This window comes from Colias croceus, chromosome 19 (genome assembly GCF_905220415.1).
Source record: "Colias croceus chromosome 19, ilColCroc2.1".
NCBI classification, from domain to species: Eukaryota; Metazoa; Arthropoda; class Insecta; order Lepidoptera; family Pieridae; genus Colias; species Colias croceus.
The window spans coordinates 1,713,587-1,723,477 of record NC_059555.1 but is presented as its reverse complement, the minus strand read 5'-3'; positions in this window follow the sequence as shown (position 1 = coordinate 1,723,477).

The window sequence follows — 9,891 nt, the reverse complement described above, 5'->3', positions numbered from 1 at the left end:
ATTTTGATCTATCTTATCTTAACTTATTTTTACTACAATGTGTAATTATAATGAAGAGAATATTATGCTAACATACACTCACGAAAATATAATATTCGTGACCAACTTGGGCAAAAATAATCCCCTAAAACTACAAAAAAATGCCTGCAAAAGTTTAATTCAAATAAAAGAAATAGGGCATGCAGGAAATAAATCAACGAACACTGCATTAATCCATAGAATTCAACACCATTCCGCTCCAAAATTGGCAGTGCGACTTGAAAAGATTCCATCATAAATCGTCCGTAAAACTATTTCAACGGGAAATCACGATTTAACAACGGCTTAAAGACTCTCAATATTAATTATGCAGTCAGTGGATCCAATGTTGAACTTCGGGCGACTTCAGCAGCTATTTATCGACAACAATATTAAATTTCTTGTGTTGCTGTTTTCTGTAAGACATTTTCTCCTTTTGATTAAAGTTTTCATATTGGAGTTTAAATGCTACCTTTTTTAATTGGATATTAATTACCACTCGTTCGTAGTCTGTTGAGAGTAATTAATTATTTTAGTGGTGGCTGGGTAAAAATAAAAACGGATGGTATATAATTATACGAGTCTGGGCGTCCTGTCTCAGGAGAATTATAATGGAGGATAAAATTGTCTCTATTTCGTAGTTGTTATGTTTCACTCCTGATTAATGTTAATGACAAAAGAGGTTTAAGGTTTGAGTTACTTTTCGATATTATTTTTAAGTTATACAATTAATATTGTGCTGTTTATGTGGCCACTGTGGCCACATCCACTGCCTCTTGCGGGTGGTTGATAAAATATTTTGATAACAGTTTAAACAGGCGAATTTAACGGTGCAAAACAGTACCTAAAAATATTAAGAAAAAACATTTTTAGTTTCTCTTCAAAGCAAAACAAGGTTATCTACCTCACAATATAATTTCTTACGTTTAGATCTTCCGCTACGTGGTAAAATTAAAAGCATAGGTAGTTTTAACAAAATTACTCGGCTCGGACTTAGAGTCGCCTTAAGAGATTCACAGAACTTTCAATTAGTATATCTTGATGGGTTTATGGGAAAATAACAACAGATTAACTTGATATACTGAGATTTATTCATAACCAGGTTACACAGCAAAACAGTTGACACAAGAGGAAGTACAAGAGAAAGTATAACGCGACCACAGATAATAAACAATATAACCATAGACAGTAGCTACAAATAAAGAGCTATCCAGACAACTTAAGACAATTAACATTGTTTGGTTTATATATTATGTACTAGTTCTAACACCTGCCCTTAAACTAAACAATGTGTAATCCAAGATTCTTTATACAATTAAAATGTTTATCTTTACTTAAACATTTAGTTAGAACATCTGCTGGCATATTTTCAGTAGATAAGTATTTTAACATTACAATTTTATCTTCTACAATTTGTCGTACAAAGTGATGTTTTATATCAATATGTTTACTACGGCTATGATTAACATGACTTTTACAAAGGCTTTGTGCTGACTGACTGTCATTGAACAATGTTACTGATAAATTTTTACCTAAACATTCATAAAGAAAACTTCTAAGAAATTTTGCCTCTTTTGCTCCTTCACACAATGCCATGTATTCAGCTTCGGTGCTTGAAAGAGCCACAGTACGTTGTTTTCGGCTTTCCCATGACACAGCTGAATTTCCTAATTTAAATACATAACCAGTATATGATCGACGGTCTAGCTGATTAGACGCCCAGTCTGCATCTACATATCCTGTAATATTTAATGATGATTTTTCATAGACCATATTATAATTAATAGTCCCTTTTAGATATCTCAATACACGTTTGGCTGCTTTCCAGTGTGTATCAGCATGACAATTATTAAATTGGCTGAGTAAGCTTGCTGCATGCATAATATCTGGCCTAGTACAAACAGCTATGTACATTATACTTCCCACTAGACTTCTATACTTGGAATCCTTATCATTTTGATCACCTTTCTCAAGTTTTATGCCACACTCTAAAGGTGTACTTATCGGTTTGCAATCAGTCATATTGAATTGATCTAATACTTTCTGTATGTAGTTTTTCTGATCCAATGTAATTTGATTTGGTCTTTGATTTAATTTCATTCCTAGTACATATGTAGCTCGGCCAAGATCTTTTGTTTCAAATCTTTTCATCAGTTTTTCCTTGAGCGCTTTCTTTTCTGATGTATCTTTACTTATAATCAAAATGTCATCGACATACAATGCTAATATAATAATATTTTCAGAGTTGTCTGATTTAATGTAAACACATGGTTCGCTGAGTGTTTTTCTAAACTGTAGATCCATTAAGACATTATCTATCTTGTCATACCATGCCTTTGAGGCTTGTTTCAGTCCATATATAGCTTTATTTAGTTTAAATACATGGTTTTCTTTACCATTTATCTTGAATCCATCTGGTTGTTCCATATAAACAGTCTCTTGCAAGTCGCCGTTTAAAAATGCTGTTTTTACATCCATATGATCAATTACACATTGATCATATGGATGTAAAAACAGCATTTTTTAGTTTAGATTTACTGCTAGGGCAATCAATGTACGTATAGTGGAATAACGTACCACAGGTGAGTAGGTTTCCGTGTAGTCAATACCATATTCCTGGCTATAACCTTTTGCAACAAGACGTGCTTTATACTGAAGTAACTGACCTTCTGGTCCTAGTTTCTTCTTAAAAAACCCACTTGCAGCGCACAGCCTTCTTTCCATCAGGTAGTAAAGTCAGACTCCAAGCCTCATTTTTCTCAAATGATTTATATTCATCTTCAATAGCTTCCCTCCAATGTTCTTTTTCAGGTCCTGATAATGCTTCCTCAATTGTCTGTGGTTCTCCATTATGCCTTGTAGCTGTCATTGCAATTACAGCATTCACACTTTGATCAATGTCTTCATAACAGCTAGAATTTTCATCTTGAGTCATGTCTGGATTCCATGTGACATCATTGGGATCATCTGCGAAGCTGGAGTCAGAAACAGTTGAATTAGTTGTGGTCGAGTCTGATAAATCTATAGCAGGTAGGGCATGCACCCGGGTTTACCCGGTTCCGAAAAACCCGGGTAAACCCGGGTTTTTTGAAGATCTTGAGAACCGGGTCTGAATAGCTTGAAACCCGGTTCTCCCGGTTCCGACCAAAATATTAAAATATAAAGTATTATTTATATTTTGCTGCAACGTCAGACTCACGTGCATCGCGAATTTTCGTGCCACGCCTCAAGCGTGGCTCTGATTGGTTGTCTAACCTTAGATGCTATAAGTTTCCTACGGATGTATTACCAAAAAAAATTAGGCTTCAAAAATGACAAAAAATAGGCTACTGAAATATTTTCATTCGATTTGTCGTGAATTTGAAATGCTATTTCATTACTTAATGATCTGGTTTCATAATATTATATTGATCCTGTCATGTTTTTGTTTTTGGTATCAAGCTGAAATTTATATCGAATACTCAAGTCTTCGGTCCCTTGATGCTGTAAAAAAGTCAAACTCACAAGCCAACGCATCAAAAGATACAGACGTAAATGCTGTAAATTTTCGAAAATTTCGACATTCGTATGGGACTCTAAACCTACAGGGTACTTCTCATGAACACAGAGCCTCTAAATTTGGTAAAAGTAACGTCTTATAACACAGATAAATAAAAAATTGCTAGAAACATATATTTTCAAAGTTACAACAATATAAAAAATAGCGCGAGTCCGACTCGCACTTGGCCGGTTTTTTGCTTTACAGTTTACAGTCATGGGCGTAGCTAGCCATGGGCTCAAGGTGGGGCAACAATAAAAAAATAATATGTAACTAGCAACTGTATGTACCCAAAGTCACATCCAGGTCTTCGAACCTCAAATGCCGGTGGCACGGCCGGCGGCTGCGCCGCCGGCATTTGCGAAGGCATTTGCGAAGGCATTTGCGAAGGCATTTGCGAAGGCATTTGCGAAGGCATTTGCGAAGGCATTTGCGAAGGCATTTGCGAGGGCATTTGCGAAGGCATTTGCAAGGGCATTTGCGAGGGCATTTGCAAGGGCATTTGCGAAGGCATTTGCGTAGGCATTTGCGAACGCGCTTGCGAACGCGCTTGCGTACGCGCTTGCGAACGCGCTTGCGAACGCGCCTGCGAACGCGCCTGCGAACGCGCCTGCGAACGCGCCTGCGAACGCGCCTGCGAACGCGCCTGCGAACGCGCCTGCGAACGCGCCTGCGAACGCGCCTGCGAACGCGCCTGCGCGAACGCGCTTGCGAACGCGCTTGCGAACGCGCCTGCGCGAACGCGCTTGCGAACGCGCTTGCGAACGCGCCTGCGAACGCGCCTGCGAACGCGCCTGCGAACGCGCCTGCGAACGCGCCTGCGAACGCGCCTGCGAACGCGCCTGCGAACGCGCCTGCGAACGCGCCTGCGAACGCGCCTGCGAACGCGCCTGCGAACGCGCCTGCGAACGCGCCTGCGAACGCGCCTGCGAACGCGCCTGCGAACGCGCCTGCGAACGCGCCTGCGAACGCGCCTGCGAACGCGCCTGCGAACGCGCCTGCGAACGCGCCTGCGAACGCGCCTGCGAACGCGCCTGCGAACGCGCCTGCGAACGCGCCTGCGAACGCGCCTGCGAACGCGCCTGCGAACGCGCCTGCGAACGCGCCTGCGAACGCGCCTGCGAACGCGCCTGCGAACGCGCCTGCGAACGCGCCTGCGAACGCGCCTGCGAACGCGCCTGCGAACGCGCCTGCGAACGCGCCTGCGAACGCGCCTGCGAACGCGCCTGCGAACGCGCCTGCGAACGCGCCTGCGAACGCGCCTGCGAACGCGCCTGCGAACGCGCCTGCGAACGCGCCTGCGAACGCGCCTGCGAAGCCGCGGGCGGCAAGCTAGCACTAGATAATATCAACTAATGCTGCCGCCGTACATACTACTGCAATTGACAGCTGGAATCGAAGTAAGAGGTTCAACATCTCAAGCTGTAGGAATAAAGATGTTTGTAAGTTTCTAGTGGTTTTATATAATCACGTGTTTATTGAAATAAACTATCTGGACATCGTTAATTGATTAGTTGTTGAATAAAATAAATCTCTTGTTATCAAAACAATTAGGACTATCATTTAATACAAATAATTTATACGGTCAATTTTTATTATAATTTATGGAATAATCAGTATTGAAAAATACAAAAGGCAGTAAAACAGATAGAGTTACCGAATAAAAAAAATTGTTATATATATACATTGATATTATTTTATACAAAAATAATAAATAGAGTATGAGATCTGAATAACCGTAATGTCAATTAGAGCTCTTCACATTACGCCTTATGTTACAAGTTTTATTCCTAAATTACTGCTATAATATCCCTTTTAATGTGTAATTTCACTTCTAAAATTTATCATAATTAAACAAATGAAGTATCCTTAAAAGCTGCGTATCGTGTGACATTATGGTGGGTACAGACTGGTGAAATGTAACATGCAATGAAAGAATTCACCGTACACATTGCTGCAATGTATCATGATAGGTAACACTTTGTAACAATTTCTCATAGTTTGGACGTCTTGCGCGCGCGAAATGTGCATTACACGCGCATGCTACGAGCATTACAAGCCGCGCGCGGAGCGATCCGTGATTTGTCAGTTTTTCGCACGAACACAAAGGGGCAAGGAATACGACTACGGGAGGTTCGTAGTGAATGCGCGTTAAGAGCGCGCTATGCGTCCACGCTTGCAGCGAACATGCAATGAAAGGCAGAATGTTGTTACGTTTCACCAGTCTGTACCCACCTTTAAATAGAAAATCACATAATATCTTAATATTCATTTACAGCGTGGGTGTTAAGAATCGGGGTTTAGCCGTGTTTATTTATCTCATAAAATTTTTTTTTTTCTTAACATCTGTTAAAAAAATATTTTCGTAGGTAATCTGTCTAAAAACCTAGATGCATTTAATACGCATTATAATTAATTGATAATACATTGCAGCCACAATGCTACAAAATTGTGAAATCTCTTATCTCAAATAACATAATTAGAAGCTTCTAAAAACCAGAACTTTACATTGACAATAATGTTAACTTCATTGACAATCTCACTCTGAGTTCCGTACGTACCTATGTCAATATCGTACACTCGAGTTACACCACGTGTAGATCTAACCAAAGTTCATAGTTCACCCTTACCATGAGTTAATCGAATCTCGCGGTCACTTACTGCATTCGAGTATTCTAAGTGAGTTATCTACAATAATTGTACGGCACAACCATGATTTGCAAAGTACTTTTCTATTCCATTTAAACATTTATATTTTATAATATTCGGTGCATCTCTTTGTCTAGGTCTAAAAAAATTCGTTCATTTAGAGAGTTAAGTTATAATTATATGACACTCGTGCTTAACATCATTATGAAATAATTTTTCATAATTAAAACGTTTTTTTTTTCTTCACAAAATGCAATAGCCTTGGTTGCAAACCGCATTCAATTTGGTTCATTAGATATAATAACACTTGAACACAAAAGAAAGAAGAGGAAGTAAAAAAGAGAACATAGTGAATCGTTTTTCGATATTTTTTTTAAATATACCGAAATGAGTTTTCATTTGTTATTAAACCGAATGACTGCACATTAAAGTAGCAAAAAATATGTCATGATTTCCAAAGAGGTTAAGAAATTTTTCAATCTTTTAGGTTATTTAAATGGCGAACAGTCAAAAGCAACTAATTGCATATTATTTAGTGAAGTTCCCGTCTCCCGCGTGTCAAGCGAAAATCCCCTCACTCGCGTCAAGGAGTCAACTTATTTTCCTCTAAAGAAATCACTCTAATGTCTTTCGACGGCCCTACACGTCACGTCTGGTTCGCAACTCCGCCCTTGACATCACTTCACAACGTGTCTTACCTAATTATATCTAAAAACCTCCCATCTACAACAATATGAACTCTATCTCCAAGTTGCAGAACACAAATTGCTCTAACCCAGTTATGGTTATCAGAATTGAACTCGTCTCAAGTTGTCACGGAAAATAAATCCCATTTGTCAACGGGAGAGAGGCGAAATTGCTCCGGCGTAGTTTCTTAATTGCCAGGACATCGTAGAACTCGCGAATGTATAGAATAGAGCCCGGAGCGAAGCGGACGCCGTCAAGCGTAGTTGGTGAAACTACACTTTACGATACCGTTCAATTATGTGCGAATTTCTATTCAGTTGCTTTTTATATTTCTTCTCACAGGCAAGTGAAAAGTGCACTCGATTCAAATGCATTCTTACGTTGTTCGAAATGGAATGTTTTGAAGTGAATTTTTCATTAACACTGTTGAAATCAAAGGGCCATTTTATAATCGCTTTTATCTCGCAGAGAGTACGAGGTAAATGTATTCGCCTTCCGTTTTACTAATCGATTTTCTTTACAGGCAATTAGGCGATCAGCCTTCCGTGCCAGAACGAAACTTTTTGTTTTATTGGTCTTCACAAATGAGTCCAGGAAAACCTAAGTGTTATATTTATTATTTTTTCATGGTTTTAGATGATATCCTGTTATATAATAATTTTCCGGGTAAATCTTTTTTCTACAGCTGCCAATTTCAATGGATACTAGTTAACTGGATTCTGGGCAAATATATATAAGATATAGTAGTATATTTAAACACAGTAATTATAATGTCAGATTTAATAATATATTATATTCGTTAATGATACACTTTATGCCCTCAGGTCTACAAGCACCGCGCGTCATGGCTTCTGTTTCAGCTAAGTAGTATAATATAACAAGCCATCAGACTAATATATATTTGGTAATGGGCTATAATTAATCATTTTAGCTTCACCATGTGTGACATAATTAGGCGTTCTAAATATATTCCACTAGCATTGTCAAAAAGCATTTTTTACGTAAGAAAGACGGTTGCTCGGAAATTGGAATATATTTGATCAACCAACCAATCATCATCGTGATGATGAAAAGGTATGAAATGAAGGCACGATACACAAGATACACAGGGAAGTACCAGGGGATCACGGGTGGCTGATAGTTCAGTCGTCGCCCCGGTAAGGCGAAAGACACGGGTTCCAATCCCGAATTCGTAACAACGACTTTTATGGTGATAAAATTTCTCAGGAAATTAATTACATGAATTTAAGTTCTATTCGATTGTGAAATCTGATGAATGTGTGAATGTTTTTTCACAGGGTTTTTTATGTGAGCGCAAATCGTCCTGAATTCGATACACAGTAAGACAAAAATAACATCTATCTCATATTATGTTAAAATTTGAAAAATTATTGTGTATTCTTATTAGTAGATAACCTTGTATCAAACTTACTACAACTACTGTAATTAAAACTGATAATGAAAGCTGATATCTCTAACGAGAGATTCAAATCGAGATTTTTTAACAACCAACATGAAAAATAAAACACAAATCTCGGTAAAAACGTGTAGATAAAGTTGGAGCAATGACGAGGTTTTATTACCCTTCCATATACTGCAAGTTTATGAGCTAAGGGTGTACTTGCATCAAAATACCTTGGATTTTCAAGTGTTGTTTACTTTACTGTACTTATAAATTATCTGTTTAATGCTATTTTGAATCGGCACGTGTAATCTAATGTCGTAAATAGTTTATAACCATTTAATTTTGTTTATTTGAAGAATAAACACGATTGATACATTACGAATAGTAGTAAAAATGCTCAAACATTTAAAATGAATACTTAATTGGTTAACCTAAGCATTTGCGACGAATTATTGTAAACAATATTGTTTATTTTTAAAGTTTCATTCCATATAATATAGAGAATCCAATAAACACTAAAACACACAACAAACTGAAACTAAAAAACATATTTAATCTGTGGTATTGCTGAGCTATCGTTCCCAACCAACAACAAAATAACCAAGTGCAAGTGTAAATATCTCTTATTATCATAGAATTAAGACTTATATTTCTAATCGCGTCTGTTATTTCACATAACAGTTCCGAGTATCGGTAACAGTTTACAGAACTGTGTAATGTGATTTCTGTAGAGTATTCGTTTCATTACATTTCTCGACTTCATTCTTCAGCACGTTATCCATTGCTGGTTCACTATTGCTCTTTCTAGTCTTCCTTTTCTTAGGTCCTAGTAGATCAGCAATGGATAGTAAATTAGTATCTTTGAAGTTATGTTGCGTTTATTGGTACATGTAATCAACCGTGGATGGTGGTCTCTTGCAACCGCTTCCACCACGCGCCTTGTTCAATCACTACATAAGTACATAGTATAAAACAAAGTCGCTTTCTCTGTCCCTATGTCCCTTTGTAGGTATGCTTAAATCCTTAAAACTACGCAACGGATTTAGATGCGGTTTTTTTTAATAGATAGAGTGATTCAAGAAGAAGGTTTTAGTATATAATTTATTAGGTTTTAGACAAGTGGGCGAAGCCGCGGGCGGTAAGCTAGTGTTATTAATAAAATACGTTTATCTTTTATTTCCCTCCAATTTCTTGAACATACATGTTGTTTGTATTGGGAGTTGGAATCGAAAATCTTATATATAAAAATGAATCGCAAAATGTGTTGGTAAGCGCATAACTCGAGAACGGCTGAACCGATTTCGATAATTCTTTTTTTATTATATTCCTTGAAGTACGAGGATGGATTTTATGTAGAGAAAACGTGAATATGTACCACGAGCGAAGCCGGGGCGGACCGCTAGTCTTATAATATAAAAATGAATCCCAAAATGTGTTGGTAAGCGCATAACTTGAGAACGGCTTAACCGATTTCGTTAATTCTTTTTTTGTAATATTCCTTGAAGTTCGAGGATGGTTCTTATGTAGAGAAAACGTGAATATGTACCACGGGCGAAGCCGGGGCGGACCGCTAGTTAAACAATAAAATTTAATG